At 36.9% G+C, this 26,497-nt stretch overlaps 1 protein-coding gene and 1 long non-coding RNA gene across 12 annotated transcripts in view; one reads left to right on the top strand and one right to left on the bottom strand.

Annotated features, from left to right (window-relative positions):
• Nucleotides 1-16,300, top strand: part of LOC107506974 — a 93,132-nt gene extending 76,832 nt beyond the window's left edge. Inside the window, exons 1-3 of one of the 2 annotated variants that reach the window (XR_001596034.2) lie at nucleotides 3,721-4,551; nucleotides 12,636-12,728; nucleotides 15,265-16,300. This is a non-coding gene — a long non-coding RNA (uncharacterized LOC107506974). Of the gene's footprint in view, nucleotides 1-3,720; nucleotides 4,552-12,635; nucleotides 12,864-15,264 lie in introns of those variants that run through there. The other variant, XR_004950937.1, reaches the window with a different exon arrangement.
• OPCML (opioid binding protein/cell adhesion molecule like) overlaps nucleotides 1-26,497 on the bottom strand; it is a 1,143,910-nt gene that overhangs the window by 477,505 nt on the left and 639,908 nt on the right. The window lies entirely within an intron of this gene.

Here is a 26,497-nt window from a genome sequence, read left to right as displayed (position 1 = left end):
AAGTTTGGCATCTACTAGGGGGAAAAATAAGTAAGCAGACAAAGTACAAGAGAGTGTCATAAATAATAAAAGCTATCATGTAGATATGCACAGGTGCTATGGGAATTGAGAGAGTAAAAATGTTGATCAGAAAATCTCCCTGGTTAAGCTGTACCTTGAATGGGTTTCACAAAGAGAGGATCCAAGGAAAGGAAGAAGGAATCATTCTAAATAAACATATCAGTATTTGTGATAACACAGGTTTGAGAAAAGGGAGTGTGTAGCCCATGTGAGGAGAGTAGAGAGTTGACCTGAGAAGAAGCAATGAGAAATGGCTTTGGAAAAGGCTGTGTGAGGCAGCTAGATTTTTGTTATGTAAATAATGGGAAGGGGAGTAGCATAATCATATTCAAGTTTCAGGAAGAGTCCTAAAAAATGTATATTATAGGTCATAAAGATAAAAGACAAGACCAATTTAAAAATTTCTGTGATTAATCCAGATGAGAAATGATAACCTAGAGTCTGTATCAGGTATTGACAAATGTTTTCTATCAAATGCCATATAGTAAATTTTTAGACTTTGCAAGGCTCTTGTCTCTAACTCACAACTATTCAACTCTGTCAGTGTAGCTGGAAAGCACCCACAGATAATATCTTTTTAAAAATGAGCAAGGCTTTGCTCCTGTAAGACACTATTTACAAAAACATGTGGCAAGCCAGGTTTGGGCTGTGAGCCTTTGTTTGCCAGTCGTGGTTTAGACCAGAGGAATTACCTCCTCTGGGTCACTTGCACTGCATTCCTTGCACATGGGCCTATGTACTTAATTAATTGCTACCAGTGTTGAGACGCCCAGGAAGTATGAAAACTAACAAAATGTTTTTTTTTAATCCACTGTAGTTTTGGAAAAAAATCAAAGAGTTATACCTGTACAGACAACAAACATGTGCTCACTTACACATACTACTCTAATTCCTTCACTCAGTAGCATAGGACCAGGGTGTGTGGGGAGCTCTACAAAGATCATTGCTGAGAAACCACAAAGCAGGTCATTGTAACTTGACTTAAAAATCATTACTTGGCGTGATTCCTAGTGGTCTTCTTTTAGTCATCAGTACTTCACGCTCATGGTAAATTTATTTGTATTTTTTTGTCCTAATAAACACTAAAGTTTTTGCAAGTAGAATAGCCCTTCCTTGCCACTTATCATGTGCTTGGGCCAACTCAGTTATTTGTAACTAAAAAAGGAAAACTCCTTTTAACAATAGCTTTAAAAAAAAGTGTATTTAGGGAAAAAATATGGAGCAAAGTATCACATTTCAATCTCATACACCCTTTAAAAATATGTGGGATACTATGCAGGACAGTGTCACTATACTGACTGCTCTCACCAGTAGAATTAGGCAGAGATTAGCTTTCACACCTCGAATGCTCTCTGGGTTCCCAGAGTAAAGGCCTTCAGTAAATGGATAATTTGATGTTCCCTGGGGCTGGGGACAGGGTTGGATGGTGGGGGTGGGGGGGTGCGGTGGGGGAGGCGGGGTAGGTAAGGAAGTACATTCTCTCACTAAGCCCAAACTCCAAGATTTCTGTCTATTCACGCCTGAAAGACCCTTTTTGAACTTATGTCCTATTACAAACAGATTCCTCTGTATGCTATTGGTAGACATACTGAAAGCACCCCTTCTCCCACCTCTCCTCCCTTTTCCTCCATCCCTCCCTCTCTCCCTCTTCCTTTCTGCCTTACTATTTTTTCTAGACCTAGTGATGATTTAGGTTCATCTACCCTATTCCCCACTCAGTCTTCCAGGTGATGAGGAGCTCTTTCACATGATTGGCTGGGGTACCAGATGGGAGACTGGACAGAGCAAGAGCCCCATCACTATTCGCCCCTTTACAGTGCCACGGAAATTAAAAGTTAATTTTAAAAAAGGGCAGAAAATCTTTAAATTAAGCATTATAACACTTACGGGCAAATTAATTTATAGTCTCCTTTAGAGATACTGTTGATCAGGTTTTCCTTTCCAAGGTTTCAGTGAGCTTCCTGGCAATAGTGTCCCAGAGCCCAAGATTCATAGCCAAGAAATTCGTTGTCTCATTGTACTGAGATGAAACTTAACCAATTGCCAAAGACAACTGCCAACACTTGGGACTGTTTCCTAAGACTTTCTCAAGGCAGCCTGAAAACACTAACATCAAAATGTTTCCTCAGGTCTACTAGTCAACTGAATAACTGAATTGGAAGTAAGGAAATAAAGTCAAAAGTGTTCAGAAAAAAATTATTTAGCTGCTTGGTGTTAAGTAATTTTTACTTCCCTTCTCATAAATACTTGCTTGTTCATAAACATCAAGAGGAAAATAATTTTTAGAAATCCTCGAAATAGTCATGAAATGGAGCAAGTCTAAGAGATAACTTTCTAACTTCACCATCATACCATTCACAGTGGACAAAAACATGGTAAATTTATAGTCAGGATTATAGGAGCCTTAGCATTAATCCAGTGCGTGAGCCTCCCATCTTCCACTAACCTGCTCAATGGTCATGCAACCACTGGGCACTATTTGAGTGTTGAGAAGTTACACTGTGCCAAGTACTGTATGAAATGCTAGGGTTAAAGGAACAAGGTTCCCAATATTTCTCCCTCTCCATTTAGAAAACTTTGAGTAACAGGGAACATTCCATGTATACCACTCTTACTTGGGATTGCCTTGTATGACGGAAGTTTTTACTTAAGTTATTCATGTTCCTTCTATTCATTGATCTTAATTTTGTCTCTTGAAATCTACATGTTATATATATTTTTTGTAATTATAAAAAAGGCCCAAGAAAATGGTTTCATTCTCTTTCTTGACATAAATTACTGGGAAGGAAAAGGTAGAATACATAAATATGTTTCCTCAACGTTAGTAAAAGCATGAGACTACATCCTTCTTAATGAGTCATAGATAATATAACCCATCATCAAGGTTTGGTCATTTATCAGCCTATATGTCTCTCAGACCCTGAGGATAAACCCTGCCAAAGGTCATAGACCCATAAGGACTGAATGTGTGCTGTATATTTTCATGGTCAAGCACAGGAAAACAAGAATTAAAACTAGCAGAGAAGACATCTTCACAGTCAGCAATCCCTAACTCCTCATTGCTTTGTTGCATTGTATTTCTATTTTATTAACGTGTTTCCTGTTTTTAGTAAAATGTATATCCATTACATTAGAATAATAGGAGTATCTACTTATCAAAATATATTAACAATATTCTTGGAATAAGACTCCATAACTGTGCTAATTTGTACCTTATTATTAGGGTTAAAAACAGCAAAAATGACCTAATAGGATACATAGGCCCTATCTTCTTTAGTTTATAATAAATGTTCGTATTAGTGACTGTAATGCTTATTTTTTCCTCTTTATGCCTCAATTGTTCTGGGTAATTACCTCTCCTAGTTCTTGGAAAGAAATGGGAGAGTAAAGTAAGGAATTCATAATTTGGTCCTCACAACTCCTTTTCACTCTTTTTAGAAATCTCAGCTACCACTAAAAGTACTGATTTTTGGTCAGGTATTTGAGCCTGAAATTAAACTTTTGAAGTATAGTCTTTGGAGGATTCTCTATTTCTTTTCTTCTCCCCTTTTAGTATTGATTTTTCTCCTTTCATTTTTTGATGCTACTTCTTTTCTTGTTGCTGGGGATTTGTTAGAGCCACATCTGTACATGATTTCTTATTTATGTTTGTTTTGTACATAAGCACCAGATGCTTCAACTTCCAGCTCCCCAATCAGTCAAAAAGAGTTCTATAGCAGACAGGGTTAGCAGTCAGGCAGAATGACGACTCCACCCACCTTCCCCAGTCTCAATGCAGGTGCCTTAGAGAAGCAGGTCAGGCGGCCCTGCAGGGCTGTTGATTAAGCACTTATTGTATTGAGAAATAAAATAGTATAAGCATGCAGCCCTAAGTCACCAGTACTAGCATCTGTGGAAATCAGGAGGATTAATGAAATTTTATAAGTTGGCAGTAGGAAATTGAAAAAAAGTTGTAAGTATTCCCATGTGAGTTTATGTCTTTCAGTGAAAAACACCTACATCAGGTCTTCCACAAGAGCATGTACTTTTTCTGTAACAAATTATGCTGCTATTTTATAGGTATGATGCCACTTTCAAGGAATATCCTCCCTGTTGTGAACAAGTTTTATACAATTCTGCAAAGATGATGGATGATGGTTTCCACTGTGGCATATTACATATTCACACGTCTTTCCACTCACCTTGGAACATAGCAAAGTCCCTTAAGACATTCCAAGTAAGCTCATCATTCTCTACTCTGTGTGTTTGTGCATGCATGCATGTGTGTGTGTGTGTGTGTGTGTGTGCGTGTGTGTAATACTTGGCATTTGCCTAAATCTTGAGATTACTGTGTGTGCTTGTGCTCTGACAGCAGCATCTCTGAGGAGATGATATAAAAGCTGCAAGCATTTCGCCAACTTGCCTGTGATTTCTGTGAAGACCAGAGGAGGAGGACGTTATGACTAGACCGAATTTGGATGGTACCCAATACAAGACCTTTCCTGATTCAAGGTAATAAGATATAGTATAAAATATTGGGATTAACTCAGAAGAAACAAATTTGTGTCCTTATTCTTCCTCTTATCAGCTATGTGATCAGCAAATCACTTAATTTCTTTGTCTTCCATTTTCTATAAAATGATAACGATTCTTCCTTTTTGTACAGAGCAATTGTGAAAATCACATTAGATCATGCCAACAAAAATGTTTTATGATGCCCTCTACAAACATAAGGCAGGACTGTTGCTTGGCAAAGTTGGTGAAGTAAATGATTAGATCCCGTCATCTATCCTTGTCTTGTCCTCTCACACAATCACAGTGTTGGGCAACTGACACTTCTCAATGGGACTACAGCACAGTGACAAAAACAAATAGGATCAGAATTTCTTGGGCTTTGGTTCTTGCCTGCTAAAATACAATTTGCATAGTGAAATAGTTTGCAATGCTTTTTTACTTGCATTGATTTGTCTTATCAATCTCAAGGCATAAATACTACTTTCTCCATTTTATAGACAAGGAAATTGATGTTGAAAGAATTTAAGTAACTTGCTCAGTTACACTATTGATTATTAGAGCTTTGGAATTCCGGAGTGAATTTTAGCACTATCATGTAGAGATACCAACTGATTATTCATATCATCTATTTAGTCTACATTATTTCTTGCCACCAACTTCTAGGCCCTGCAGATACACCAATGACTAAAACAGGCAATGCCTTTTGCCTTCATGAAGCTAATCTTCTAGAGTAGGGTGGCTGACTATTAACAACAACAAAAACACATCACTATACAATGCATCAAACTTTGATAAGTGCTATGGAGAAAAATCAATTGGGTAAGGGAAATAGAGAGGGCCAAGATGGGGGAAGATGCTATTATGCTATTTATCACAAGAGTCATATGCAAGGAGATGACCTGTATGCAGAAACCTGAATGAGATCGGGATCGAGCCATGCGAACATCTCAGGAAAAGGTTTTCTCAGCAGAGGACCAGCAAGTACAAAGCAAATGCACAGCTCTTATGTGAGACCACACAGGCCTGCCCCAGAAACAGCAAAAAGGGTAGGGTTCCCAAAGTGGCTCAGATAACCAAACATAATATTGTAGGTAAGAATGATGCTGTACAAAGTGCAGGGGATGGATTACATAAGTCCTTGTTGGCCTAAGATTTTATTTTGAATGAGTGAGAAACTGCTTCATGAGTCTCTAGAGTTATCTAGCATTTTCGCAGGTGAGATGTCAATTTTATTTCATGTTAACAATTTTAACCGGTATATATAATTTCCCTAATACTTTCATCTTTAATCTTATAGTGAGGATGATCCTGCTGTCAGAGCACAAATATTTTTCTGTTCCAGCTAGGAACTTCAAAATGAATTGTGCACATTTCATCTGAAATCTTGTGTTTAGTCCTCCCTCTTAGTGAAATAATCCTTCAAAGAGGCATCCTCATTAATAAAGAAACTTTAAAGTCCCTATAGAAAAACATCCTTCTCCATTAAGAGTTGATCCTCATGGAACAAGAATAAGCCCTTCTAACCCCCAATGGTTATGGATGACTGTTCTTACCTTTTCCCACTACACCGATCAGGTGCCACTTAACATATTCCCCAGTCATCTTGAGAAATTAGATCAATCCTCCCTTTGCCCATTAAAAGGCTCATAAACAGTTGCAGCATCAAATTAGTGCTGGTAAATTTCTTCAACTTGAAACGTGTTAAAATGCTCAGCTGGGTAAGAAGAATCAATTAGGGCCAGACAGGGTGTTGGAAGTTAAACAATTTGTCTATCTTAAGATTCTACACTGTGGAAAGGGTGTGTGTGTGTGTGTGTGTGTGTGTGTGTGTGCGCGCGCGCGTGCGCGCGCGCGCGCACATGCATACGTGTGTCTTTACATTTCAATTCAAATTTAAAATTACTCATGTGTATATTTGTGTAATTCAAATCATGGCTGGAGCAGAAACTACCCACCGAGTAAGAGGTTATTGTTTGAAGAGTTAGAAAAGTCTTATATGTACCTGTAAATTTATAACTGGTAATTAAGTACATTATAGTTTTCTTATCTCCTAAACCTCCATCAACTGAGTTTAAGTTGATATGAGAGATGAGTATTTATTCAGGAAATAGACTTTGCACCCAAATAATCATAATCCAGGTAAAAACATCAGACCTAGCTAGATGCCCCTGCTCCCAAATTCATCAGACAATTGACAATTCCTCAACATTTTTTTCTTGCCTTACTAACTATGGGCCAAAAGCGAAATGCTGAAGGAGATAATATAGAACACAGGTTATTAACCTAGGGTCCATGAGTTCCCCCAGGGGTCTGTGAATAGAATTTGGGGAGGTCTATCAGCTTCAATTGAGAGCTAAAGTACATCTTTATTTCTACTGCTCTCTAATTGCAATGTAGCATATTCTTTATTTATGAATATAAGGAAGCTATCAGAGTAGTGTCAGCAGTATCTGTGGCTTTATCACCCAGAGAAATTACAGTTATTTTCATATCATGTTATATTTGTTGCCAATATTTTGAAATACCCTTTTTCACTTGACACGTCTTCTAATATATCTTAGTTGTTGGTCTCACTGCTAGATTTTATTTAATGCAATAATCATGAAGCACATGCTACACAAATTTTGTAAATACTTTAATAACTGCATCCTAATACAATCTGTTTCCTTTTTAATTCTACATCTATATCAAAGGTTGTCTAAAGCTTAAAAAGTGGGGGGTAAAAAACAGATTTCAAGGGATGTGGGGCTGTAATCCCTAAGTGGCTCTGTTGGAGGGTCCAGTGTGGGTAGGCTCCACCCCAACAGACTGTCTCTACCTTCTCATCATTGTACCTAAAATTCTACTAATAAGAGAATTCTCTTTGAGTGTGATATTTCTTCCATGCACATAATTAACAGCATGTAGAAAATTAATTCATAACACAAAAAGAATATAATTGGCAATACAATATTTACTATTGTACACAGCACTCTTCTATGTATTTTACTAAAATGCTCATTTAATACTTAAAAAAAAATGCACGAGTATTATTTTCCCCAATTGATGGACAAGGAGACTGAGATTCAGAAAGATGAAATAACTTGCCCAAGAACACTTAACTAGATTCTTCCTAAATTAAAATCATGCTAGGAGTGATTTTTATATGGTATTCTTTCACATGAGAGAAAATGAAGGGAAGGATGAATGGGAAAAGACATCTAGAATAGCAATTGTCCAAGTGAGACCTTGAGACTTTTTCAGAGGGTCTGTGAGGTGAAAACTACTCTCAGAATAATTCTATGACATTTGCCTTTTTCGTCGGTGAGCACGTACACTCAAGGTGCAATGGTGGGTAAATCTTCTTGAATCAAAGCAGTGCCACCAAAGTGTATTGGTTGTCACTGAATGCTTCAACACCATGTATGCACAGTAAAAAAAAAAAAAAAACAAGTAAATAAAGCCCTTTTCACTCAAAGATGTCCATGATGAAGCAAAGAAAGTTAATAATTGAATATATTTTATAGTGTATCTTGACCTTCAACTGTACGTATTTTTAATATTCTGTATGTAGGAACCATATAGATAGCACTTCTGCATAAAGCCTAAAATATTTACTCTCTGGCCCCTAACCAAATAAATGACCAGCAGAGAAAAGCAATTGTGTGATTGCTTGAATTGTGAGCTGAACTGGGTGAGTTTTTTAAGACACACTATTTTTCTTTGAATGAACTACAGACAAACTATGGTTATTCAGAATTGGTATCTCGCAGACATTTTCTCAAAAAGGAATGAAGTGTCACTTCAGGGAAAACAATTGGTAGTATTTATTGTCAGTGATACCATTTGAACTTTCATGGGGAAAATAAGGGTTGTGAAAAACTTGAATTTATCACCATGAACTTGACAGCTTCCACATATTTAAATACTTTTCTGATGAGATTGGTGGTGTTGTTAATGAATGTTATTTTTTATATTGTGTAATGAAATGTGTCAATATGTAGAAGATTTGCATAACTCTTTAAACCAATATTTTCCAAATGTCCACTGTGAGATTTTACAAAATTGGAAATAGTAAAATATCCAAGTGCAAAATCGATCAGTGGATGGATATTGAGATAAAATTTACATACTATAAAATACTCTTTTTAAGTGTACAATTCTATGCATTTAAGTATATATGTAGAGTTATGCAATTATCACAAGAACCTAATTTTAGAACATTTCCATCACACCCGAATTAAACCTCTTTTCCCTTTGCAGTGACTCACCACTCCCAACCCCAGTGCTACCAGTCACTAATCTACTTTCTGTCCCTAAAGAGTTGCCTTCTCCATCTACCTTATTTAAATTGAATTATAAAGTGTGTGTTCTTTCATAACAAGTTTCTTTCATTTATTATATTTTCAAGGTTTATACATATTGTAGCATGTATTAGTACTGAATTTCTCTGTATTGCCAAACAGTATTCCATTCATTACATAAATATACCACACATACAACATTTTTTTTAATCCATTCACTGGTTTATGGACATTTATGTTGTTTATTGTTTCCACTTTGGGGCTATTGTAAATAATGCTGTTATCAACATTTGCATACAAGTCTTTGTGTGGACATATGCGTTCATTTCTTCTGTATGAACAAATAGGAGTAGAATTGCTGGGTCACATGGGATGTCCAAGTTTAACAATTTGGGAAACAGCCAAAGTGACCGCACCATTTCACATTCCCACTAGCAATAAATGAGAGTTCCAATTTTCCCACATTCTGCCCAATACATGTTACTGTCAAACTTATCGCAGCTATACTAGTGGATGTGAAGTAGTATCTTACAGTGATTTTAACTTACATTTCCCTAATGATGAATGATGTTTATTTTTCTTGTGCTTATTCATCATTCAGATATCTTCTATGGAGATGTCTATTCACATTCTTTGCTATTTAAACTATTTAAAACATTTATTTTGAAGTAGTTACTGATTCACAGGAAGTTGCAAAAATAGTACAGAAAAGACCGGTGGATTTTAATGTAACAGAGACAATTTAGTTGATACAGTTTCAGATTTCACATTGCAGCTTCTCTTTCAGAAATTACAACTTGTTGACTTTTGGTAGAGTATCAAAGAAGAAAATCTACAGTTATCTCAAAAGTGTATTAAAATATGCCTTCCTTTTCCAAATACAATCTGTATGGAGGCAGATTTTTAAAATTTACTTCAAACAAAATGACACATTGCAACAGATTGAATATAGAAGCAGATATGAGAATGTAGCTATTTGCTAAGAGATTTTCAAAAGTGTAATACTGCTCTTCTCATTAATTTTTTTTTGGAGGAACATATAGCTAGTTTCCACAAAAATGTGTCATATTAACATGTAATGGGTTTTTACTATTAAAAATTAATAAACATAATTTTTCTGTTTTAATGCTTGATATGAAAGTATTGATAGATATAATCCACATGAACAAAATCTCTTTGGGCTTCTCAATTATTTTAAATATGTAAAGGGGTCCTGGGAACAAAAAGTATGAGAGTTGCTGATGTAAACTCTGTGGGAATTGTGGTCTAAGCCGCTGAGGAGACAAAGTGTGTGAGCACAGGAACCCCAGGCAATGAAGAAGGCACTAACCTCCCTTAGGGGAGAAGGAGGGTTATCTGAAGGGAAAGAGTGGGAGGAGGACTCACTCACAGCTTTGCTAATGTGTACATATATACATGTACTCAAACAGCCATTCACTGAGAGGAGCTAGGAAGGAAGAGATCGTCTGGCAATACAGATCATGAAAATTCACATCCACAACTTACCTCCCAAAACATTCAGGCTTTGGGCTCTTCGCTTTTTATTAGCTATTGTGATTTACCCTCTCAGCTCAGTCAGGGTCCCCAGGTACCCTTCTCTTCTTCTACAGCAGCCTTTGCAATTGGTATCTTCCTCTTCTCTTGAGACAACTGCACAACCCCTTCCCACCTGGCTGCATGTACATGCAGCCTCTTCGGCCATACTTCCTTTGTTTGGTCTAAGAGTAAGCACAAGGTGCCCTTGAAAATGATGGCTTAGTGCTAAACACTACTAGGGAATACAAAAGAGTGGTGGAGGGAGTCTACAAGGTAAGTAAGGTCACAAGCCTTACACAGGGCTGGTGAGGCTCCGCCCAACCTAGAAAAAGTTCCTGTAGGCTTTTCTTCACCATGAAAGAAAGAATATTGACTTTGGCATCAGAAATTTAAATCTTAGTCCTTGAGTCTGTCAGCTTCATTTACCCTTTTGGAATCTCATTTTTCTCATCTATAATACAGGTGTTATGAATTCTTCTCATATTAATTGAAGAAATACATATGTGGTTTCAAATACAAAACTATCAATGTAAACTATTGTTATTAAATCTAAAAACACCTTTTCATACCTAATTCAATGGGCCATACTGAGTATTTTATAAACTAACATAAATTTATTTGACTACAAGTTAATACAGCATAGAAATGCCAAAGATTTTCAGTAGCATTGTTAATATATAACCTCAGAAATAAAAAAGAACATTCTATATCCTCTTAATTTTAAGAACCAACAATGCTTGCCTTTAATTAATTTAAATATTGAATGTTTTTTTCTCTCTGAAATATTAATATTTACTTTCTTCATTTCATTTTGTAATTTGCTTAGAACCACAATAAAAAATAATTAATGAAAGCAGCTAAAATTCTTGCAATTTAAAATAATGATGATGATAATGATGATGACAAATGAATGAATGAAAGCTCATATCATTTTGAGGAAAGGCAGACTGAAGAAAGCAGAGGAAGGGAAAAAGACCCAAATGCAACACAAACAACAAGCATACTTTATATGTTATGCTGAGTTTCTCCATATGTCCCTGGAGCAAGTATTAAAAACGAAAGGTAATAGATTTTCAGAGATATGATTTCTTAAGGGAAAAATTTAGGTCACCATGCCTTAAATGTGGGTGACTGTATTAAAAGAAAACATTCAAGTTATTTCAATTGCCTGGACTGTGCAGAGGAAGGAAATCAATTTCTAAGTTAGCTGGGTCCCAAACCATACACAGCTGTGTAAATTAGATTTTATATCCTGAAATGCGTTCTTCAATAATGAGGAAACTTGTTTGGACTTCAGAAATAAGAGAAATATTATCTGTCCATAAAAGCTCCCAGAGTCACATCTGTGTCCTACAGAAAAGCTAGACTAGAGCCAGGACAAGCAGGACTTTGACAATACAGACAGCGTCATGCTTTGCCAGGGGGTTCTTGCATGGCCACATAAAATTCAAATGTTAGGGTCAGAAACAGGCTTACTTTTTGTAAGAGGCAATTATAAGAGAAAACCACCAAAAAAAAGTTATATTCATAATTACACTGTACATTTTGGAGACAATTTTCAACATCATATTTCCAGTATTTTACATGTTAATTTTGTAAAGCTTTGCTGTTCCTGTCATGCCCACTCATTTACCCGTTCTCTCAACTGTCCTATGAACTCAGCTTCTTAACACTCATTCTATCCCTTTCATTTTCTGTTTTTCATTTATTAAAAAAGATAAGGAAAAATACAATAGAACATTCAAATAATTGTACCAACAAACACCGCTATTTAAAGATGGAAAGGCTCCTCAAACTAGACCATTGGCCCCTAGACAATACTTTATAAGATCCCTTGAAAGGTCAATTCTTCAGTTACATTAATTCGGAAAAGCCTGAATTTGGCAAATGCACTGTAGTTTAGGAGAGTCAAGACAGGATTACATAAGTGAATATTTCTGAAAAGCTGAATGTATAGAAGTTGGAGGTGTTTTTGCTGGTGTTGTCTATTGATGTCATTCTATTCAGAGACCTTAATAACTTACAGACGGCCACAAAATTCCTCACCTTCCTGCACGACGTGGAACAAAGGACTGTTGGGCCAGTTTTCATCTCAAAACTTGAGTTATACTAAATGTTCATGGATTCGTGTCCCACTTGCCTTACTCGGTAACTGAATTTTAAATGGAACACCGTTTGACATGACTTTTTTAAAAAGGGTGTTCTCGAGTCACTTTATAGAGGCAAAATATGATAACCTTATTAAATTATCTGCCCTTGTAGACTGGGTAATGTAACAGGCCTGTCCCCCGAAGGTCTGCATTGAGACAAGATGCATGGTGAAAGCAATTGCAATCTATCCAGTCGGGCTTCAAGGTGAGTCTGACAAGAGGAAAACTTTCTCTTTCAAAAAGCCCCTAGAGGAGAACAGACTCTTAAACTAGAGGGATTGAGACTGTAGGAAAGACAAAGATATTTTCAGTATCTGGAAGTTAATTTTAAAAAAAAAAAAAAAAAAAAAAGGAGTTTGAACTCTTGGAGACATTGAAAGACCTGGAATTCATATAACTAAACTGAGCAGTTAACTATCGCAGAAACACAAAAGAGTTTCTAATCGTTACCTCAACCAACTTCGAAATATGACAGGTTAAAAAGTTACAACAGAATAGAAGGCATCCAATAACTATTTTCTTACTTCTTTGAGGCAATAAGTGCAATTTCTTTTTCCTAACATGAGAAAAATAAAAATAAATAAAATAAAATAAATCCAGGTCCAATGGAAGTTGAAGAAAGTGTAACTAATATACTGCACAAGCTGATGATTTAGCAGGAACTTCAGTAGACATTTCCACTTACTGTATCTCATTCAATCTGACAATATTTCCCTAAGGTAGATATTTTTATCCTCCCTTTTATAGATAAATAAATCAAAGCTCACAATGTTAAAAAAAAAAAAACAACAAACTTTGCAACTTATTTCAGTTAAATATAACAGTATAGAAACAGCAGCCCCCAGGATGTTTTATAACAAAGCCCTGACTTGAGAAAATGGGGTATAATGTAAAAACAATTATCTTTAGGGCCAGGTACTTGCTTTTCATTCTGGACTTCTTCCTTTACTAGCTGAGAGATACCAGGTGAGTCACTTCTGAATCTCAGAAAATAACTCCTATATGTTCAGGTTGTATATATGTATTCAAGATAACTATACATTTCTATACACATAGAGATGCACATAAATACAAATATATACACTCTCACACACACATACATATACATGTTTGTATGTATGTATATACAGAATCTAACACAAAACAGGAGATCCACTAATCAAAACTGCTTTATTAATTTTACTCTTTTTAAGTTAGTTAAATTACTTTTGAAAAGTTTACTCCCATAGGATGCTGACACATGTTTAGCATTTATTTATTTCTCCTTTATCTCATTTCTTTAAGTTAAATTATATTAATCTGAGTATACTGTTAGTGTGGATTAGTAAGCATCTCCAATTCATATGCTTACCAATTTTGCAACTTATAATGAAAAGTAAAAGCAGTGAAGAAACTTGAACAATCCAGTTTTTAAGTAGCTGGCAAGGGGCACTGTGATTTCAGAAAATAATACCATGTACTTCAGAGATAACTTTTCCTATGTACTAATTATTAATTTTAATAATTAGTATTTTTAAAGCACCCAACTATTTTTAGCATTTACCCATTGAAGCTGTTTGTTTGTTTACAGTTGCACTACAGATGGAAACTGAGGTTTGAATAATCCAGGCTTATTATATGTTTTTAGGTGGACTTTGTTTTAAAATATCCCAAGGTATCTAGGTTTTCCATCAATAAAAGCAGTTTAGCAAATTCCTCATAGATTAACACAGGGCAGGGCTAGAGAGAATCTTAAAGCCCGTCACATCTACTTTCTTCATTGACAAATAAACTGGGAGCAAGAGAGATAGAATGGCTTCTCATAAGTCAGATTGCTACTTGAGATAAATTCAGGACTAAACAAATGCTAAGTTTGGGGCTCATTTCATTGCTTGTGGATAAGCATGCTGGATAAGGCAGAGGTGGCTAAAGAAGACAATGGGCTGGGAAAATATTTTGGACATGGTTATACTGTAACTTCAAAGCATGTTAATAAAATTTTAATGGGACCCATCTCCTGCCCTATGCAAACCTTCTTTTGCCTCATCCTTGGCAGCGGCAGGAAAAAATCCCCTGCCAGATAAATTCTCAAAAGCTTTTCTCTTTGGATTAAATATTTCAAATCCTTAGATGCAAGTGTGACCTAACGTTTCCAGGCTATTCTTTCATAAAAGAAGATTATAAATCATAAAGCTAACCCTTCACGCAAAGCCTTATCTTGCATGGTTACACTAAAATATTTCTTTGAGGTTAAGAACATATTTTCTCTAGAGAAAGCATTTTTCTTACTACTTTTAAGATGACTCCCAGCATACAATGTCTGCACTTTTGTTGGGGACAGGATCAACATCTACTTCTCAGGGTAGTCACTATACGTCAGACGCTTACTACATGCAGTTTGTCTGCAAGGGGCATTATTTGGCCTTCAACATGTTTGCAGCAGGGAATCTTGAACCCACTGAGCTCACTCTGACATCCAGTCTAGTTGTTTGCAGTTACCAGAAATATTGTTGCAAAAGGGAATATACAGGGGCACTTTCAACACAGGAACAAATGAACATATTCAGTGGGAAATAGAGATGGATGGTGAGGATACTTCTCTGAAGTAGTCTTGAGTCCCTACAGAGGAAATGTTTAGGTTCGAATGAGTCATTTTTATAAGATACTTCAGAATATTCTGACATAAGCAGTGCACTCCGGGACCCCGGTGATAAATTGGGATAAAACGTCCTTTCTTATCTCCCCAAATTTTTCCTTCACAGGGAGTGAAGGGTCCGGTTCTCTGAAGTCTCAGTCAACCACTAGCAGAAAATGTGTGTGGCCACGGGAACATGGCCACAGAGGAAACTGACAACTGAAGAGTTAATAAGATGTGCCTACAGGCACAGGTCTGCTCTAGAGCACAGTGCTCCACTCCTACCTGGAGGCCTTAAGGACCTGAGAGGACTCTATATGCACTCATTGTAGTCAGAGGCTGAAAGGCCTGGAGACATTTAGATTTCCTGTCCATACACAGAAAACAGCAAGTGGAATTGTGGACAACTCTTTTGACAGCCCTTAAAGAACAACACCAATAACAAAGACAAGTTCAATTAATAAATATGCTTGAGACATTTCCACATTATTGGCACTGCACATCTTTTGATCACCCTCTTTTTGTTGAGTAGATCCAGTTCTAGTAATTTTATTCTATACTTGTGCAAAGTGAACTCTAATGCCTCCACTCCCATTTTGTTTTATCAATCTCAGATTTCTATGCCCCCCATTTTCTCAGTTTTCTTCCATGTCCTCCCACTGATCCTCACTCTGCTGGAGTTCATTTCCCTTTTTCTTCAGTCTGGATGTTTCTTGGGTCTCATTCCCTCTTCCATTGTCCCTTTCTTTAGTCACTTCTATGCCCCTGGTCCTTCTTTTTTAATGTCCAGAGAACACAGCTTTTATAGCTCCTAGACTTAAGCTACTGACCATTGCAGGCATTTCTGAATTATATTCACTGCTGAAGAGAAAAAACCCAGCACTCAGTAGTTCAATAACATTTTTGAATTAGTTTGTTGACTGAAAGTTTATTTCAAATATTTTGAGGTGGGGGAATTCCTAAGTCGAGTAGCTCAAGATGGCAGAATCATCAAGAGATGGTGAGTTCTCTGCCATCCAGATTTAGGCAGGTTTATGGCTCAGATGGGAATACTGTGAATAACATCAGAGTCATGGTCATGGGGATGGGGAGCCTAGCATAGGGAATGCAGTTAGCATTAATATATTAGCTATGTGAAAACCAGAGGAGAGAAGGAGCAATTATGGGGATGGTTTTATAAACTATATAAATGTCTAATTAATGTACTGTATACTTAAAAAATAAAAAAAGAGTCAGAAACTCTCTTGCAGCAAATGTGGTATTACAGATTTGTCTGGTGGATTTGGAGTCAGAAGATGTGTTTAAGGCTCAAAGGTACCACCAATTCACTGTGAAACTTCAGTCAAATTACTCATCATCCTTGAGCCTCAGTTTCCCCATCTATAAAATAAAGGCCATGATACCTATGCTTTTACCTCACAAGGTCCAAATGATGCTTTGGATTAAGCAAATAAAAGTATTTAATTGCCAAGTATTATGTAGAGATTACATCTGGAAATTTCTGCTATTGAAAGTTTATCAATTGTAGGATCTAATAGAAATTGACAACAAGAGTTTAATAATTTTGAATAAAATTGTGACCATGATGCAGGATATAAAAAGGTACTTTAGATTAAAAGAAAAGTAAGAGACATAAAATCCTGACACACAAGTTAAGGATAGATCACAGATTTTACATCTTAATTCAAATGATTCTCTAGTAAAAATACACACACACACACACACAAACATATGTATATATATATATATTTTTTTATGTAGTTTTTTCGAAGTTCTTTCCTGAAATGGTTTAAGGAAAACAATATAGTTGGAAAAGCCCTCAGAACTTATTACTATAATAGACAATTATTGAACATCTACTCTGTGCCAGGCATTATGCTAAGAGCCAGAAATACCAGGATGATGAAGCCAGGCCCAGCTTCAAGAAGTCACACACTAGGAGGGAAATGGGCAGTGTGCGAAGCTGCTGGAGAAGATGAGGCAGAACCAGGAGAGGAGCATTAGCCCCACCAGCCACTGCCTCCTTCTTACATGAGTCATCATTTCAGCTTTTGATTTACCGAAACAAGCATAATTACTGTTTTTGTAAATTAATAATAATAATTAATAATATTTGTAATTCCAAAGACAAGATTATTTTGGCAGATCAAAGGAGGAAGTAGAATTAAAGAAATACATTTAGGAGAATTCTATCATCTTCCAGAGCCCAGCCTCAAAATTATATATATATATATATATATAAAATCTTCTTAAATACTAAATTTAATAACAAGTAAATGACACATTTGTAAACATCAAACATGGTTTGTTTTATGAAAAGTTCATCATTTTTTCATAAGATTTTTCCAATTCAAAAGATATTTTTTAAAACTGTACAAAGAAGAAAGTTTATTTTTCTATTTTTACTTAGGAAGTATTTTTGCAAACACTGCACAAAGTCCGTGAAAAATGTTTACTACAATTGAACAAATAGGAGAAACTGAATCATACGCTCAACTTGGCAGAGGAAATGCAGCTCCTCATCAGGCAGCATCCTTTCTCAGCCTCAGCTTTAGCATTTGTGCAGCATAACATTTTCATGGTATGTCTGAATCCAAGTCACTGTTTGAAAAGCACAGTAACTCAACATTGTTAAATGCATGCATTGCTAGTAGAGGTTCTAATGTAGCCCTCTGTAAATGCAGACCTGGCAGCAAATAGACTGGAGGAGTGGCCAAGACCAAGCCAAATGCAGAGGAATTACCTCAGAACATGGGCAGCCGTGATTATGATGCAGGTAGAAATCTATCTGTGAGTGATTATAACACTGTAGCCAATTTTGGTGGTTTCGTTATTATTTAAAAAAAAAAAAACCTCATAGATAATATGGAAGGAAATGGCAGGTCATTTGGCCCCTGAGAGTACTTTATCCAGTTGAGCAATAAATGTTTCTACCACTTCCTGAGAGATGCAATTCCACAATCTAATAATGGCTATTGCCAGGAATCTGTTTATTCCTGGTGGTCAGCTGACATTTTTCATATTTCACTTCATCCTGTAACTCTCAGAAATTTCATCTCCTTGGAGCACTCTTTAGTTCCTTCCTACCCATCCTTCCCTCTGCCCTGCAGGAAGAAAAAGCAGCCTAAAACTGACAGCACATAAAAAGCAAGAAGCAACCTTCATGAGATTCTAAATTATAGTGAGCATTTCCGCATGCTTGTACATATAATTGATTCTATGACATTACATGGTCAGGATACAAAAGTCTATAAATTGTCATATTTATGAAAAAACTGAGGCAGAAAAAGGTTAAGTCATTTGTTCAAGTAAAGTCATTGTGAAGTAGAAATTCTGCAAAACCAAGGGGATGCTATAAAGTTCATCACTAAATTGCCCAGTGCTAATTATAACGATATTAAGTGTGGATTCAATTTTGCTGTTACTCGAGCAGTGCTTTTCAAGCACTGCAGGTATCCCTTATAAAGCATGGTGCCCAGGAAAGAATCCCAATTGGTCACCTAGAGATCTCATTATTTTTCTTGCCAATTTTTGACTTTTTCATCTCAAATTGTACTAAGAGAAGGGTGCCATCATAATAGACAAGGGGCAATTGTGAATTGTAAAACGTCTTTTCTGTTTGTGTTTTAGACGCATTACATATTTTTCATTATAGATTTTCCTTTGTAATTAAGTGTAGTCTTGGCTAACAATGTTAATGACTATTTCCATCACATATTAGAATATACAAAAGACTTTTAAATGTTCTCTTACAAGTTATCACTTCCGCACTGTGAGGCAGACAGAGCTGATTTTAATATCCTCAATTCAAAGATGAGTGAAACAATGTGTGGGGCAACTGTCTTCACATCACACAGTTCTGAACCCGAATCTATGCATCGTGACTTCAAATTTCTGGTTCTTCCTGCCAAATCATGCTACTGCTCACTTATCTTCACTGATCAACTTCTAAAGGTGTGAGATAGCATCCAAAAGCTAGGCTCTGAGACAACCAAGCCCAGGTTTAGATCTTTTTCTTAACAATGCCTCACACACTCCCTTTACTTCTACTTGCTTAGGTTCTTTGAGGTTTAAAAGCTCTGTTGTAATTAGTGATAATTTTGTTCCAATTAGAGGGAAATTTCAAAAACTTAAAGATGAGAACAGTGATGTCTCAGTTTTTCCAGCCACATAATTCAATAATAATCAAAACTGGCTTTTGCAGAGTGCTGTGTTGCAACTGGTTTTATTTTGCATCTGACATCTTGATGGTTATGGAAATAGACTGTTGGGAAGAGCGGCAGTGGAAGAAAATTCCATTCATTAAAATGACAACATGCTTCCTCTGTCACAGACTCAGAATCTCATGCACTAAGATACAATAACCACAAAGTGCTGCGAACAAAGGTAATCTGACTGGTGACTACAGATTAGCTGGCACTGGGAACCTTACCAAGATAAATAGAAGTTCCTTTCATTGAGGATGAAATAAAATGGTTGTTTTGTTTTGGGGCTGTGGAAGATGATATAAAGTTAAACCCTCTGCCAGTAGAGCTTCAGGAAAACTAGACTGTCAGACAAATTTAATTGATTTCCTTGTGGAAATAGCTGAAAATAGAACATTCCAGTGAAGCCGCTGCAATTTTTTTAGACTTTAGACTTGGCTTTTGAGGAGGAAGAATGAGAAGATGCACAAAGCTGAGGGGGTGTTAGTTGCTGGGGCAGGCACGGAAACCCAAGTTAGTGGGGCTGGCTCAGGAAATCACAACTACTTCCTGCCCCTACCTTTCCATTTTCTGATTGCTCTACCCACCCACCTGCTAAGTTTAATAGTACTTGTAACACCTTACCTATGCATAATGATGTGTGATTTAATAGTGGTAGCAAGGCATTTGGAGTTCCCTGAATAAAAGGCAGCAGAAAAGTACAAAATAGTGCTATTATCTAGGTTAACGAGCAGGTTGTTGGCAGGCAAAGTAAAGAGGGTCACAGAAAATGACACCCAATCTGCATGCCGAGAAGTGACAAAGGCGTTCTCTTAGGGCTCTATGCTCAGGCCAACCCCATTTATTAATAATAGGCACAGTAATACTTTGATATTCTTTAGTAAAAGGTACTCTGAGAGTGCAAAGTGCTTCCTAGCATTAACTTATTAAGTCTCCATACTCCAATGAGAAGTAGTGAGGTGCAAAGTGTTATTTTCTCAATTTCACAAATGGAGAAACTAAGTCACCAACAGTTGCCTTTTCTCACTTTCTCACAATCAGGCAATGAGGCCAAGGATAAAAATAGTGGACAGAAAGGTCTATTAGTCAATGAGATCATGCTTATTTTCTAAAATTTTTCACTGCTGTTTTGATTAAAAATAAATAAAAAGGACACATTATATATGCTTAGGGTCATAGACTGCATCAAATTCAGTAAAAAAAATAATAATAAAACTATGAATAATCAGATGATTTGGATCATAAACAATGTCAGTCTTAGAGGCACCATGTAGTTTTAGGTAAGTTACTTATCTGTATATCAATGTACATGACTTTTAAATAATTGGAATAAACTTAGTTTTCTCCCTTTATTGTGTTTCAAGTGCTCTAAGAAGGCAGTCAGAGTGAAGCATGAAGCCTAGTGTAAGATTGGGTTCTGGTCTGTGAGAAAAAAACTTTCAAGTCTAATTTCCATTAGAGAAGATGGACTAAAAGGCTTTTGTTTCTTACAGCGTCAAGGACCATAGGCCGGAAAACCAAGAAATGAGAAAGGAGAAGCTGTGGCTTGATGCATCATGGCCAAAGTGTTCTGGCTAGATGGCACTGCCAGTAAGAATAGGTTTCTGCTACCTGCTATGGATTAAGCTACACTGTCTTTGAGAATTAGTGTTTGATTTTGGGAGTATTCAGGTGTGTGCATGCACAGGTGTGTGTGTGTGTGTGTGTGTGTGTGTGTGTGTGTGTGTGAACATGTGTAAACTTGATCTCAAATTTACTCTCAATGCAGGCAAGAAGGTTGTGGGAGCAGCTTCTCCCTCACTGCACTCAGAAGGCAGGTATGGGAGGTGTGCTGCCAGGATCACGAGACTTCATGTGGCCTGTGCTGGGGAGGGTATTTATGTCTGTGAGACTGGAGGGAGTTTTCCTACTGCTGTTGTAACAATCACTCCATGAACACATGAAATAAAGGTTCCTTCTGAGGAAGAGAAAGTAGGAGTACAGAACAGAGGAAAGATTGGAAGTTAAGAATAAGGGACATGACCCCACCCAGAGATCCTAAATATTTAGGATGTCCCCAGAGATTCTAATATTTAGGATCAAATTGTTTTCCCGTGTCTTTTTCACAGAAGCATCTCCAAATTCTTCATTAAGTCAGTCATGTCTACCTAGCCTTGTATTGTAAATACTATGGAAAATTAAGGCCATGTGAGGCTGGGAGGCAGTCATCTCTTAGTTAGGCAAAGCTTATAAATAGGACCATTTTCTACCCCTGAGGGCACACCTTGGTGTTCTATGGTGGAAGCCCAGGGTCTGGCTGACAGCTGTCAGAGAAGGAAACACTGAAAGCAAACCAAGGCCAAGGCTGCAAGAGCAGACAACTGAAGTTCCTGTCTCCCCCTTCCCACCAAGTGCTCACGGCAAGGGACTGAGCCCTGGGGTTACATGATACATGCCTGAGAACAGGTACAAATAAACAGTATGTGTAAAACAATACACACACACACACACACACACACACACACACACACACACATACACATATACATACATTTATGCATGTGAAAAAAAAATACCCACAACCTGGGAGGAATGACTGAGAAAAGGTAAAAATGAGGCAGTGGGACAAGGGTCTTTTTTCTTTAAACAAAATTTAGTAACTCATTAGTAACATTACCTCCGTGATTACAAATATATAAGTTCCATAGCATTGTCCGTATCCCTTTTTTGGTATAATTTATCATCTTGTTTAGTGATCTTATGTAGACTGCCATTTCCTCAGCTAAATTCTTAGCGCAGAACTGTTTCAGCTAATTCTGTGCGACTCTTGAAGCTTCCCAAGCATAAGTAGGCTGCAATGCATATGGGCTACTTGACTGCCTCAATGATTCACAAAAATACAAGGCAGCATTGGCAAGTCTGAGCACAGATGCACTTCTTGTGTTTCTTATGTCCATTTAAAAGTGTAATAAGAAATAATGATAAATGGCTGAGGAAAGGCAATCAAATATTACATATGCAAATAAGCGCAGACGTCATCATTATTTTGCATTCTATATTATTATGTTAAATAACAACATCTGTAGTTCACATTCCCTACACTCTTTAACCACATGGCACTATTTCAGCAACTACTTAAGAGAGATATCGTTAATATTACTTTAAAAATAAGAAAGCTGACATTGGAATAACATAAACATTTGCTCAAGGACAGAAGACTATTAAGTAGCTCCCAAAGGTTCAGCCTGACCTGAGTCCTTTCCTGCTCTTTTTCACCAAAAGTGATGCTACTGCCTCAATACGCCCACATCACTTGACTAAAATTAAGCCAATAAATACTAAGTCATTTGCTTATTTGTAATGTCCACTGTTTATTGTGTGTCTCCTTCTGCAGGAATAAGTACCACAAGTGCAGGGTACATGCTGTTTTGACCATCTCCTTCACAGTGCTGGCTCAGAGTACACACTCGACAGCAGTCTTTTGAGTGAAAATTCCAGCTATTGCTGGAATCAATTGCCTTTAGCTTTGCAGAACACTCCAGAAGAGTACTGATCCCCTTACTTTGTGGCTCCGTCTCATCAATGTATGTACGTCTTTGTTTATTTTGTTGTTTATTGTTAAACTAAACCTACCTCACCAAGGGTGATTATTAACTCTTTGCCAAACCTGGTTCTGGTTGAATTTTTGTTGTTTCCAAATTCGGCCTCATCCATACTAAAATGTCATCTCATTGTTTCAGAACTTTCTACCCTTCTTCAACACTTTATTTTTCCTCATTAGTATTGTTTACTTCCTTACATATCTTATGGTTTTAAATTATGTGTCTGTTTCCTTCAAGGACAGGGTTTTATTGGTGTGCTTGCTCTCTATTTTCAAGTTCCCAGAATAGTGTCTGGCATGTAGCTTGTGTTCAACAATTATTTGTTGAGAGGATGATCAAAATGAAAAATTCTTTTCATCTTTAAAGACACCCAAACGAATAGAGCCTGTACTTGAAAAGCATTTTATGCATAGAATTTTGGTTTTTTAGTTTTTTTTTTTTTAATATTCTGCTATGCCATTAAATCAGCCTTCTAAATGTGACTGGTTTCTGGGAGACTAGACACAGCGGGCTGCTTCAGGTCTGGCATGTTGGTAAGCTAATCAGAGTTCTAAAAGGCTGCCAAGTACATAATCATTTTATGAGCCCCTCCCCACCTGGCAAGTTGTGCAGAGGAGGGCAGGGCACAAAGTCACTTTACTTTAAAGGAGAAGAACCTTAGACTGGGCAGGTACATGGAGCTCGATTCTCAGAGCTGGTAAGTGGCAGGGCAGAGATTTTCATTCTAATCACTTTGTCCCATAAGAAACCCAGGAGGAAGCACCATGCTCATTCCTAGTTTATAGGCAGAAATCTGAGGCTCAGAACTGTTAGGTAACTTCCCACTGGTCAAAGATATGAGACTCTGGTTTGTCTGACTGCATAAACTTATCTAAACTGCTATTCTCACATGCTAATTGATATCTGTAAGGTGAAAATAAATGAATAAAGGAATGTAAAGAGAGCTCTGCATTCCTGATTCTGCTACCACTGACATTACTCAGTTTTTCTTCTTGCCATGCCAACTTGTTCCCTGGCTGTGTAGTCAGTGTCATTAGTTACACCATAAGATGATAATTTCCTCCTTCCAGGAAGAACTTCAAATTCGGGGCAGTCCGGTGGCAAGCAACACAGAGGCAATTAAACACACACACACACACACACACACACACACACACACACACACACCCCTTCCTATAAGGAAATGCAAGCTCTGGTGAGCATCCTCAAAATCAACCCCCCACAGTGCAGAGGGATCTACTTTATAACCCTCTGCCTCACTGTCTTGTGAAAGCTGAGACCAACTTTCAGGTTGGGGTTCTTCTTGTCTTCTCAAGAAAGGGACACATTTTTTTGACCAGAGGAATCATCAAAAGTCCAATGAATAGATCCCCATGATCATTTTGCAAGCCGGGGTGAATTCAGATTTCATAAAAATTCTATTTAAACCACTTTATGATTTTACTCATTAATTTCTGCTGCTTCTCTTTTTGATCAGCATTTCTGCAGATTCAGATTAAAACTAAACATCCTAGTAGATTTAAATAATACTTTGATGATGAGTCTGGAACCAAATTAGAGGGCATGCTTTTGTTCAAGTAAACCATGTTAGTTTCCTTCTGAGTCCAAGAGTCTCTGCAGGTGTATTTGCAGACATGCCACTTGAGGGCCTCCTGCTCCCACTGCACTTCTCCACTTGAGAGAGAGGAAAGGATTACAAGTCCATGCTTAATTTTTGTGATGAAAAGCATGAGACAAAGCCATTCTTATCACCCCGTAGGTGGTAGAGAGGTCAGCAACCCTGGGAAAGTAAAGTGTATATGGAAGCAAGGTCAAACCAAAGGAGAAGAAGGAAAACAAAAGAAGAATGAGGAGCAATAAAGATGAAAGAAGGAAAGTAGGAATTTACCTGGAGGCTGGGTTAAACAGTTGCAGGAAAAACAAAACAAACAAAACAAGGAAGAATAATTTTTTTCTGAGCCAGTGAAAAGTAACAAAGAAATGGGAAGAGATAAAAAGTGACTAAAGCAAGTCAAAACTTTCTTAAGTAACAGAAGAAGGTGATAGAGATTAAAATGCAATCAAAGCATTAGTAACTCTATTTTGTACATTTGTTTAAAAAGATAAAATGCTCCTCAGATACCACAAATGTACCTCTCTTCTTCGCTCCTGTGGCATTTTAAAAATCAGTAGCTGAAGAAATTATTACTCTGTCACTCTCTGGATCAGGCCCTCACTTTCACAGTAATCCAGAGTCAAGTTTCCTGTTTTTTGCCATTAAAAAAGTAATGCATCCTTTTAGGGTATGGGTGCCTGCTCCTGAGTCTCTATCTATAAAAATGACTGCAATCAATTATATCCTTCTTTTTTTCCTCATGACATTTGATCAATCATAATTGGGGTGGGTATTTTTGCTATTATTAGTAGTATCATTATTATTTTCAATGATAAACTATTAGAGCCTGGCTAGGTTAATAGAAAATCTATCTGTATTCTAGATGTCAGGATGGAATTGCTGGTTACTTTGAAGAAACCTATTGCAGTGTTGAAAGAAAATAATCAACTTTTTTCCCCCTAAAGGACAAACTATCTTTCTTGGAAAGATGTATTTCAATCACAAGCTGTTTGGGAATACTCCCAGAGTGACTGTCAGATTATTCTTAGGAAATAGCTTCTACCTGTTCACGTCTCTGGGTCTCAGGAGGAAACAAAGTTGTTATTGCTGATCAGAACAGACAAGTAAGCCTACCAATAAATGTGCCTTTGTTAAGCAACATGGAACTGCAGAATGTCTTATGGATGAAGCAGGAGATGGATTAGTGGAAAAAATCTGGTTTGACGATGTGTTTTCAGGTAAAGTACCTGGTGCTATCCAGGCCTGAAGAGCAGAGGTGGATGAGAAATCTAAAACTACTTACTCGTTCAGTGAGTCAAAGTATAAACAAAGGTTGAGAAATATGGGTTCATCTTTTAGCACAACTGAAAATGCCTTTCTTGGACAACACAGAACCAATCTTCACTCTCACCAATACCAGAAAAGATTTAAGATAAATACCAGCCCAAATAAATATTTAAGGAAGAGTCTCAGATTAATGGAATGTTAGGATTGTCTGATGTATAATCTACATAAGCTTTAAGCATGCCAAGTATTATAATTTTAATATTCCCAAAGAAAAGGGGATATGTACTTTGAAATCCATAAAAATTTCATTTTTTCAAAATGTATAATTATTTGCTTTATGTAAAATGTAAAAAAAAAAATGTATACATGCTACATCATGTTGAACCTATCTCTTCTCTATTCTTCTAGATTGAAAAGTAAAATAGTTGTGCATTTAGACGCTGTCTCTATCACCTTGGTCAAGTCATTTTGCGTCCTAATTTTCTTTCTGCACAATGTAAATGATAATATCAAACTTGTATTGTGTGTGTGTGTGTGTGTGTATTTACACAATGTTATAAGTGCTCAAAAATGGTAGCTTATATTCATTCATCCATTAATCAAGGAGTCCCCAACCCACAGGCTGCAGACCAGTGCCAGTCTGTGGCCTGTTAGAAACAAAGCCCCACAACAGGAGGTGAGTGGCGAGCTGAT

This window comes from Rousettus aegyptiacus, unplaced genomic scaffold (assembly GCF_014176215.1).
Source record: "Rousettus aegyptiacus isolate mRouAeg1 unplaced genomic scaffold, mRouAeg1.p scaffold_m13_p_5, whole genome shotgun sequence".
Taxonomy (NCBI): domain Eukaryota; kingdom Metazoa; phylum Chordata; class Mammalia; order Chiroptera; family Pteropodidae; genus Rousettus; species Rousettus aegyptiacus.
Note: the sequence above shows the minus strand (reverse complement) of the source record. Positions and strands in the feature narration are given on the sequence as shown.